Genomic DNA, 10,610 nt, shown 5'->3' on the forward strand with positions numbered 1-10,610 from the left:
CAGGCCAACCCAAACACCTCTTTTTAAGAAAATAATTGAGACGATTCTGTGTTACTCTTACAAAATGTGAATCATCTTCTTTGCTGTAGCATTCTTCCAACAAAAATTTAATTTATTCTAATTTTATATTGTTAAGTTTCTCTAAGTCACCATGTCTGTGCGAGTGGAGGAAAGTCAGATGACACTGCTGGGAGTGCCATTAAAATACCCCAACAAGTGTTATTCTTTCGACCATCAAACATGGACCTCTTGACCCCAAATGTTTTTAAAATCTGAATCCAGTAACAATGGAGGGGAGAGAAGAAGTTCTGCCAGTTTGGGCCAGAGCAGCTCTCTTGATCAAAATGTTACAGCAGAACCTCAAAGCAGGGAACAGGGTGGGGGGGCAGAAGTATTTTTGTGTGTTTCTACATTCATCATTTTCACCAACAGAGGATACATATCAGCCTAACAGTTCATCAGAAACAATAACTTTTCAGAGTAACTGCCTCGCATCTAGCTCCCCAGCAAGCGGGTCACGGGCCTTATCCTTGGAAGCTGAGAGGTCTGGGAGGAAAAGGCTCAAGTTAAGCTTGAAAGATGATGTGTTGATTTATTTGCAGTGCAAGTCCTTTCCTTCACTCCAAGACCTCCTAGTTTGACTGAGCCCTGCAGAGCTGCAAGCTGTTGTATCACAACAATAATGAATAATATCCACTACTGGTGAAGAAAAACAATCTGGCAAAACACAATACTACATATTGGTGAACTACCCGGCCGTCTGTCAGAAATGCTTTTGACATAGTATTGCTGTCATCAAATTAACACTCTTTAAGATGCTTGCAGTCGTTTATATTATCGAACGAAAAAATTCTTGCACTGCAAGAATGCAAGCCTACTAGTGGAAAGAAAACATGTCAAAATTATTTTTCACAGATGGTTATACAAAGCATATGCAACTGTTTGTGACTTATGACTTAGCAGTAATTTTACGGGTCAGAGAAGAAAATGGTCTATTTGCGGTGGGACCGCACATATTCATGAATACAAAGTAATTCATAACATACTTAAATTAATTAGATTTCATATTTGGAACTTTGACAGAGTCGGAACTTTTCATGGACTGATGGTAAAATAAACATTTTGTCTGCCAATGTTCCAAAAGAGAAAAACATATGCGTCTAGATTAGACTTCAGCACTGATTTTGCTATGCTCTCACATCAACATCCACCACACCAAGGCACAACCTAACAGGGGCGAGGCCTTATGTGTAAGACTGTGGGCAATGATCTCAAAAAACAAAGGTAATTAAGGCATATGTAAGAGTTCATGCTGGCACAGACACATTTGTGCATTACGTCAAGGATGTATATACAATTTGTTGATGGAGAACTATCATTAACTGCAATTAGTCATAAAGACTATAGGTAAATGTATAAAAATCTACTGTTTTATTGGAATTGTACATTATACTGGCTAAAAATGAAAAAAATATTTATTTATGATGATGGGGCATTTATGATCCAGGGTTGCTTTAGTTGGTTAGGTCCAGGCTAAGCACAAAATGAGGTCAGCCAACTACCTAAATATACTGAATGACCAGGTTTTTCCATCAACAGATTTGTTTTCCTCCTGGATGGCATGTGCACATTTTAAAATGATAATGTTAAGATTTGTCTGGCTCAAACTGTAAAAGAGAGGTTCAGGGGGCACAAGACATCATTTTCATATATGGAACGGCCAGCGCAAAGTCCAGACCTTAACTTTACGTAGTGGTCTGACTTCCCATCATCAGGACAAGATATCGGTGAATTTCAATATAACTCTGAATAGAGATGAATGTTGAAATATTGCATAAACTTGTCAAAACAATGGCACAATGAATGCATTCTGTAAAAGCAAGAGGCTAAAGGTTGTCTTGGTAAATATTAAAGGGTGTGGCCAGGCAGTGTGTATGTCTATGCTACATTTTCTATGAAAAATATCTAATAAAGTAAGTCTTCTTTATCTGAGGTTACATGGAAAAAGTTGCTGCAGATCCCACTCCTGAAACAAATAAAAACATAATGCAGTTTGTGGTCAACTGGGTATCCAAATGTCCTGAAAACTAACATGTGGACCAAACAAGAAGGCCAACTCCAAAATACATCAGATGATTAGGATCAATAATAACTCTACGAATATGCAAGACATTCTATCCGCCTTATATTTACAACCTTTTTTACTTTGTGTGTCTGCATTTACAATCTCGGTGGGGCTGAGCTCCAATGTGGCACTGATTGTTTGCTACTCTTAGTAAGCCTTCTCCCTCACCTAAAACTCCTTCCAATGAGAAGCAGATTTCACTAAGCATCAGTTGTGGTCTAACAGCTCTCAGTGATTTTGTTCTTAACCCCAGAGCTTGTTTTGAAACCTCCAGGGGGGTATTGAAAAATGAAATCCAAGTGCTGTGGAAACCTTGTCCTCCCCCGCCCATTCCTCTGGTTAAGAGAACAGATAGTCCGTGGTGGGGAGGTGCATCTCACTTAGCTAAATTGACCGTGTCTCATCCCTCAATACCTACTTTTCCCATGGGGAAGATGAACTCCCCAGGATGCCATGTAAGATCTGTAGAGTCCAAGGAATCCTTTCCTTTCCACGCCCCTGCATTCCTGCTGAAGAAGTGAAGATTGGTCAGACATGCCTGGATAGCCTTGGTCAACACCTTAGCAGTATCAAACCATGTCTTACACAGGCCTGTGTCACACTCTCGGATTTGTGCGGAATTATTTTCAGATGAGTCATAATTCTGGCACAAATATTCTCACGAGTGCAGTGCATAAGTTCACTCTATTAACACAGTTTCAAGGATTAGGATGGAGGGCAAATTGTCCAGATGGCCCAAACTCAGCAGTAGCCATATTAGTTTTCAAAATGTCCCGGCTCGGTCCTGAGTTACCATTTACCTGGGGCGGCAGGGTACTTCCCTTTTGATTCCAGCACAGTTGCTCTGATCTGTCAAGCAGAAAAATAACCAGAGGCTACTTCAAAGACCAGGTCTCTTCAGAGCGGCTGTCCCCTAAATGCTGCTGCTTTCATGCAAGGGGCCGAAGCTTAAAGGCGTCTTTATATGAAAATTGGTTTCATTACGATCACTGGAATCCTTTGAGGGTTAGTGGAAAAAAGAAAACACATGTTGACAAGCACAAATGTCTGCACCTTCTTATAAACATCAACCTCAATACTTTTCACAATGACAGTCCCCTCAACCCATCTGCCGTTAGTAAGACTGCAGGCAGCTACTCAAAAAGCAACTGTAAATGATCTAAAAATGTTGAAGTGTTCAAGCAGTTCTCTGAAAAAGACCCTGTTCTTACATTAGAAGCAAGCATTTGTGGTTTTATTTGTGGGTGAAAGCACACCCTGTGTACTAAATCTTTATCTTAAAAAGGTGCTTTATGGTGTCCACACAAGGAGGCTGAGAGGAAAAGGATCCATCTAGTTTTTCCTGAAGTGAATTTACATACAGTGAACTCAGCACAAATTACCATCTAACTGAGTAATCTATAACGCTGTTTAACCTGAACAGAAACTGGACCAATGCTATAGAAAAATCTGTCAATTACAACACATAAAAAGGTCCAACTTGTACAAAAAACAAAACAAAGACAAACCAAAGAAATTAAAAAAGTGTCAAATTTGGCATAAGGGACAAGATAAAGGAGATCAAAGGAACTAATTTGACAGATTCAAAACCCCTAATTTCAAAACACTTAAAGCTGGAATGCCAAATTGCGGGTCAACTGCTCGTTCACACACACACTTCAGGTTGGCCTGAAAAAGCTTTCCAGCTGTAGCTTGGCTGCAATAACACATTTAAACCCTGTCAAGTCAACTGATATCGGAGCATGGAAATTATTAGACATCACAAATAAGAGGAGATGGGAGGACTTCAAGATGGAGGCATTTCATCACACTCTGGACCTGCTGTGGCGGTTCTCTCAAGGTTAGGAGGGGGTGGGTAACCCCATCGCATGAAGCTGTTCTTTATCTGGCCAAGGATCAAACCCTGTGGTGTGTGCTGTACTTTCTTCAGATGGCTTTGACAAGCAATGTTTCAGTAGGGTTCCGTCCAGCGCTGGAGGGAAATGAAATGAGTAAGTCCTGTGCTAAATTAAATACTCAGAGATATAAAGTCAGCAGGGCTGAGAGGAAAATGAGGTGTTTCAATGCCACATGAAGTGACATCTCAGTAATTTGACCACCGCCACATTCAAGGTCTTTTCCAACCAGGTCCAGGTCAGATACTTTGTCATCAAAAGCACACAGAAAGATAAAAAAAAGACTTAATCTCTCAGCAGCTGGTCTTGTAGATAATAAGTTTCAGTAAGGCTACCCCTCGATAATAGCTCACTGAGCACCCGTGACTTCGTTTTCAGTAGAAGTGAACACGTTAAAATCATCCGTCTCGGTCTCTGTGGATGCATTTTGGAGGATGTTTGGGTTATGAGATTGGCTCGTGTTACGTGGCTCTGCTTGATCTGACCTGAGCGAGACCTGCAGATTAAGGAACCATCTGGGAGCTGCAATCTGAGCCCAGGAAAGGAGAAACAGCAGGGCCATGCCAGAACAGCATTTTCACTTATTTACAATGATACATGATGGACAAACACAGACACAACAGCCTCTACTGGACTTCAAAAGCACTTCAGCTTAAACTTTTTTTTTAAAGAAGCCAACCTGCCATGTTTTAGCACCTAACCACTAAAAGTTCAGTGACTAATGCCATCATTCTATTCAGCTCTGGCAACAGACACAAATCAATAATTAACTTACATACTGATCTGATGAAATAATGCCAATGGTTTATATTCTTCTATTTCAGCCCAACTCTCCTACTTGGTAGGACTTGTTGGGGTAGAAAACCCCCTTTAAAGTAGAAACACCAGCTAATGAGGAACAGTAAGATATTACATCTAGTTTTGTCTGTTATTTAAATCTGTCACTACAAACTTCCTATATGAAGGGACCCAATCCATAACTCATACAAAAAGGATGCGAAGCTACCGTGTGCTACTGAAAAATATTAAGTTAAGTAATCTGTATTTGATATTTCCCTTCAGTTCAATGAATCCAGTACCTCATTCATATTACAATTCAGAGGTCAACACAAGTGCAGATTTGTAAAACAATCCGCCTTTCACATAAGCTGCAATTCACAACTGCATGCCTAAAATTAAACAATGACAGCTGAAATACACATATGTCAAAAAAAGCCAAACATGATTGGCGTCTCTAAACTATAGGCATGATGTTGCTATGCTAGTTTGCCCTTTGATCCATATCAACATGTGCTGGAATTTTTCGTCATAATATTAGCCCCAATTGAGCCATGGGGAATAAAAATAAAACACTGATGGTATTTATGTAACACAATAGACACGAGCAGAAGCAGAATTATCTTTAACAAACCATGTCAAGATTTTTTGCTATTCTTTCATCTTCCGTTTGACACTGTTATACAACCTTAGTCTTACCCTGACCCGCTGACGTTCGTCTGAACTCACTTGCTTTACCTCTGATGCAGCAGCTCTTTTCTTAAGGTTTCGTGTGATTCTTAAAAGGTTTCTTTAGGTCCGTGTGGTGGCAGCCCTAATCAGTGTGCTACACACAGCCAGAGAACCAGAGTAAGGCCTGGTTTCCATCTGAGAAAACAATAATGGCTCCTAATGCCATCATCATCAGGGCCCCTGCCCTTTCCCGACGACACTCACTGATAGATCAATTTACGGCAATTACTCCCCCCCCCTCCAAAAAAAAAAAGGTCTTTCATGTTTCCCCTCAAAAAGACTCATTCTCAGGATGACCTGGTGGCTGAGTGGTTTGGCTGCATACCACATGGTTGCAAATGCTCCGTGCACTGGAACCCAAGGGCCACATTATTTGCTGCAGAGTCATTCTCGTAGTCTTTTTCCTCACATTTCCTGTTGTTCTCCAGAATGAGGAAAACAGGCACAGAAACAGTGAATAATAATAATAATAATAATAATAATAATAATCTACATTTGCCTCAAACTGTTCTCATCAAGAAAGTGTCTACCCATCTGGGAGAATCACACAAGGCAAAACAACCCACATGAAAACAGCCATGTGCTTGCATCTAGGCAGTCAGAAGTGATAACACTCCATCTCCCCAACGAAGTGCCTGTTCTAATGACAGCCCCATGCTGCACATGTTACGATAAGCACAGACCTCACAGCTGTTACACTTAACAAACTCACCAAAAACATGAAATCAGCATACCATCTGCTACTTGTGTCTCCTCCAGATCATTAATCAAACTCCAAAGATGCAGTTCCCACCACATCATAAGGAGCACGGGGGGGCTGAGCTGGTTTCTATATGACGTCATTGTGTATAAGCCTCTGAACTTAAATGTGTCACACTGGGAGTATGGAAAGTTAGCAACAATCAGTGCAAAGATTATTTAGTCTGTGGTTTTAAAGTTATGACATTTATGGGGATTTTACATCATCCATTTAAGAATTCAAAATATGTTAATCAGCCATCAACATCAATAATTGGACTCAACCACAGGGACCATTTTATAAACTGATGATACAAGTAGGGAAAAAAAGGATGTTCTTCAGTTCAAAACAAACCAAGAAAATGCACTCCCCCAATTTCACATCTTCTTTTGAGCTTTAGTAGTACTTACTGATAACCCTGCTGAGACAAGACAAAGCAACTTCACAGTGCCATGACAGGACACTAATAACACCACAGTTGAAAGCACTGACTCTTTGTGTCACAGCTGACTCATGCATCAATGTTGTGCTATCCCACTCACTTCAAACCTCTAGAGACACATTGCAACATGACAGCTGGTTTGGGACGGCGCTAAAATATTTATACACTGCCTCTAAATGCCAAATCTACTTGTAAAATACACTATCTTGACACATGGACATTTTATCACAAGCTCCAAAGATTTAATACCAAGAAAACTACCTCCACATTATGCTAATTGAAGGAGATGCAAGGTTGTAACTTTTAGTGAGGGTTGATTAGGGACCACCGGTACAAACATCAAAAAATATATATACACAGGACATATTTTTTCCCCTCACAAAAGACCATGGATTGTCAAAAGCAATAAATCAGACCATGTCCATCTGCTTCTGTGAACAAATTACACAACGCAACCAAAATGCACAGCAGTAAGCCTGTAACATACTCCGCTCTATTCAAACAACTGCCCTGTAAAGTATTTTGGTCATTATATGCTGCCTTTAATTCATCATTCTTGTTTATTCCCATTGGATAAGAGTTTATTTATTATTCCTGTGAAACAAAACATTAATCATCACTGGTGCATATCTTCATAAACCCTAATGTGATGTCAGTAAATGAAAAAAAAAAAGGCCCAATGATTATTTATGGCATTGGATATGAGTCAGGAACTGGAACTCTCCTTTACAGTAATTGACAACATCTTTACAATTGCTGAGACGAACTCTTTAAAATATGCAATAATTCAGAATATATATATATACATATGATGGAATAGTAGCTATACTATGTGACAGAAGCCCGCAAATATTCGTAAAGAAGTCTACATCTTTTCTCCAGGGAACATATTAGTTGGTTACTTCCTTGTGAGAAGCACTGTGTGTTGCAATGCCACTGAACGTAGGTTTTTTTTTTGACAACTCATATTTAGATATTTGCCATAGAGGAAGATACCAGCTAAGATTCATTCCGTCTCTCATGTCTTAGGCAAGATGTGCTGTATTTCCCTAAAAGGTATCTTTGTGCTAATCACACAGTTCTGTATCATAAGCACTGGATGCTTTTCTTCATGACACAAGGCCGTCAGCAACTCAAATGTTAGCTTTGATACCCCTATTTGCAGTTTTGTACTATAATCTTTACCTACTGGTGTGGCCCGACAGAAATAACCAGACTGTTAGAACTGCAATGAAAAGCCTGCACACAAATTAAATTTCACTGCTTTTGAGTCTCCTCTATGATCTCAGTACCGACTGTCAAATAAAACAGCTATCATTGGTAACAGTTTCATGTCACAACTGGACTTCAGGAGAAACCTGAAAACTGAGTAAATTTGCAGCAAAATGTATCAGTAAACCTAAAAATGGAACCCTAAATGTTATTATACAAGAGCTGGTATACCAATTCAAAATGAAAGCAGGAGTTTTCAATTTAAAGACGACATTTTATAAAACAAAATCTATTTTTTGTACTTGGGAACAAATACTTAGGTATCTGAAGTCACCATTAAAACCAAAGCTCTGACATCCTACATACGCTTTATTTGAAGCTGCCTAGGTTTGAAAATATCTTATTAAGTGAGCTGTTCAGATTTGCAGGATACTGTTACATCACAGTACCAGCTTAGAAAAGAATTATTCAGCCCCCCATCTTTATCACCACCAAATTCACAGGGTACTAGGTTCAGTATAGCTCAGAAGTGAAAGTCAAAACCCTTTTCCCATTGTTTTTTGCTTTGCTATCAACAGGTTATTGTCATTAACAGTTAACTGAGTTTAAGCTAACAACGCTCCATTTGTATCAAATGTTATATATACTTAAAAGGAAATGGACAGTAATATCCAGGGTTTTTGAGCTTATATGTGGTGAAGGAATTATAACATAATCGTGACTTGTCAATTGTCCAGCAGCTGGCTTATACATTAGTTCAGCATTCCTATCTGTGGCACAGTGTGTCCCCGACCTCGGACTGTTAAATGTATGTCCTGAATGAGTGATCAAAATCAACTGTTCATGGCCAAACTGCAAACATGAGAAATACAAGTATCTGGGAATATAACTGGTAGTTAAAGTAGTTTTCTTGGCAGGCAATTTTAATAAAAGCTTGTATGATAACTCTTTTGGTACGATATTGTTGAACAATTATTGAGTGAAATCAGTGTTCACATTTACATGGGAACGGTAGCACAAGGCTGTACAACAGAATTAAAGAGAGATAGTGGAGTTGAGTGGCTCAATTGATGTAATAAAACCAGTTGGTACTCTAAGATGAGAGTTGAAAGACTTGGTTGAAAAGGGAGCAGTTGGACAGTATCCCAGTTGGGTTTTGACCAAAACGTTTCACAGATATGCCATTTGTCTTTTCAAAACAGAAACTGCCCACAACAGCAGCACAATGCTATGTACGAACATCTCAAACTGTACAAAAAAACGGTAGAAATCGATTTAAAAAATATTTGAAAGATTGATCAATAAAAAAAAAATAGAAATCGAGTTAACTCATGTGAAAACGGCATGTCTATACCGACCTACTTATTTGAACAAGTAAAAATGAACAAAAACATCAGTGAGGGTAATATCAGTGAGACAGCAGTCTCATGATCATGTGAATAAACTTCTGAATGTCTGAAAGGGAGCAGGTAGAAGTTTGACACTTATTTAGACCAAACTCTTTTTTTCTTTAAATAAATAAAAGTTCAGATCAGATTTATAAGATGGTTGCAGACAACATCCAACAGGATGTTGATGCTGCTCTGTGTTTGTGTTTTAATCAACGGTTTCAAATCTAGATTTCTGGAAAACCACTATATTCACTTACTAAGTTTTAACACAATGTTTCGGAAAGGCAGAAAGAACAGAAGTGTTTTTTGACTGGACTGTGGGGGTTCAGGATATGTCAAGTGCCATTAAATGAAACATCTGTGACGGGAGGTTCCCACTTGGTAAACTCGATGACCCCTCTTCTGCGCGTTCCATTTCTCCTCCTCAGCTGCTCCATAAATCTATATTAGCACATGATAAGCACAACATATTCATCTGCCATCATTAGTACATATCTGTTAAGAAGGATTTTGTTTAGAAATCTCATGTGGAAAACCAAGACAGCTCATCCCGCTTCTGACACCGCTAAAGCAAATGCCCTTGACAGACTTTGAGGTTATCCTTCTTCAAGCTGCTTTATGAGAAAATGCCAACTTTTAACAACACTTTGCTGTGGTTCTGTAACTTAGCCCTTGAAAAAAAAAAAGAAAGGGCAGCCTTGACAATAATCCTGCATGTGTGAAAGCACATCTTTGGCTCAGACACCATTGGAGGGTGCGGGAATCTATGATCTGTGCAACTGCCCATTTACTTTCTCAATACTCTCATAATAGTTTCTGAACCTCAGTTTCTGAATTATTAATGACACGCAGTTTGTATGCATCTGAATTAATCAGCACTGCAATTTTAACAGTCTATAGACTGATGGAATCTAGTCCAACTATAGAGGAACAAGAAAATGATTAAACAAAAAGGTATAACAATACAAATAAAAGTTTTACTTGTTAGCACCATTTATTCAGCAGTTACTGAAAATATGTCCATGTTTACATGAAAAGATAAGTAGAACACTCAAGAGGGTCAATGTCAGGAGTTGAGATTAGGCGAGCACAAATCCCAAGTAATTATTCCCAGCAGGACAGTAGCAGACAGGCGGTGAACTAAAAGACTGTGTTAAGAACAACATCAATGAAAACCACCTGTTATTCCAGGTTTGAAACAAGGCCGCAACTGAAGAACAAAGTGTCGTGATGGAAGTGCTTCTCAGAATTGTGGTGTTTAACTGAAAACTGCTTCACTGCCATCTGCCATCTGAAA

Source organism: Odontesthes bonariensis, chromosome 20 (genome assembly GCF_027942865.1).
Source record: "Odontesthes bonariensis isolate fOdoBon6 chromosome 20, fOdoBon6.hap1, whole genome shotgun sequence".
NCBI classification, from domain to species: domain Eukaryota; kingdom Metazoa; phylum Chordata; class Actinopteri; order Atheriniformes; family Atherinopsidae; genus Odontesthes; species Odontesthes bonariensis.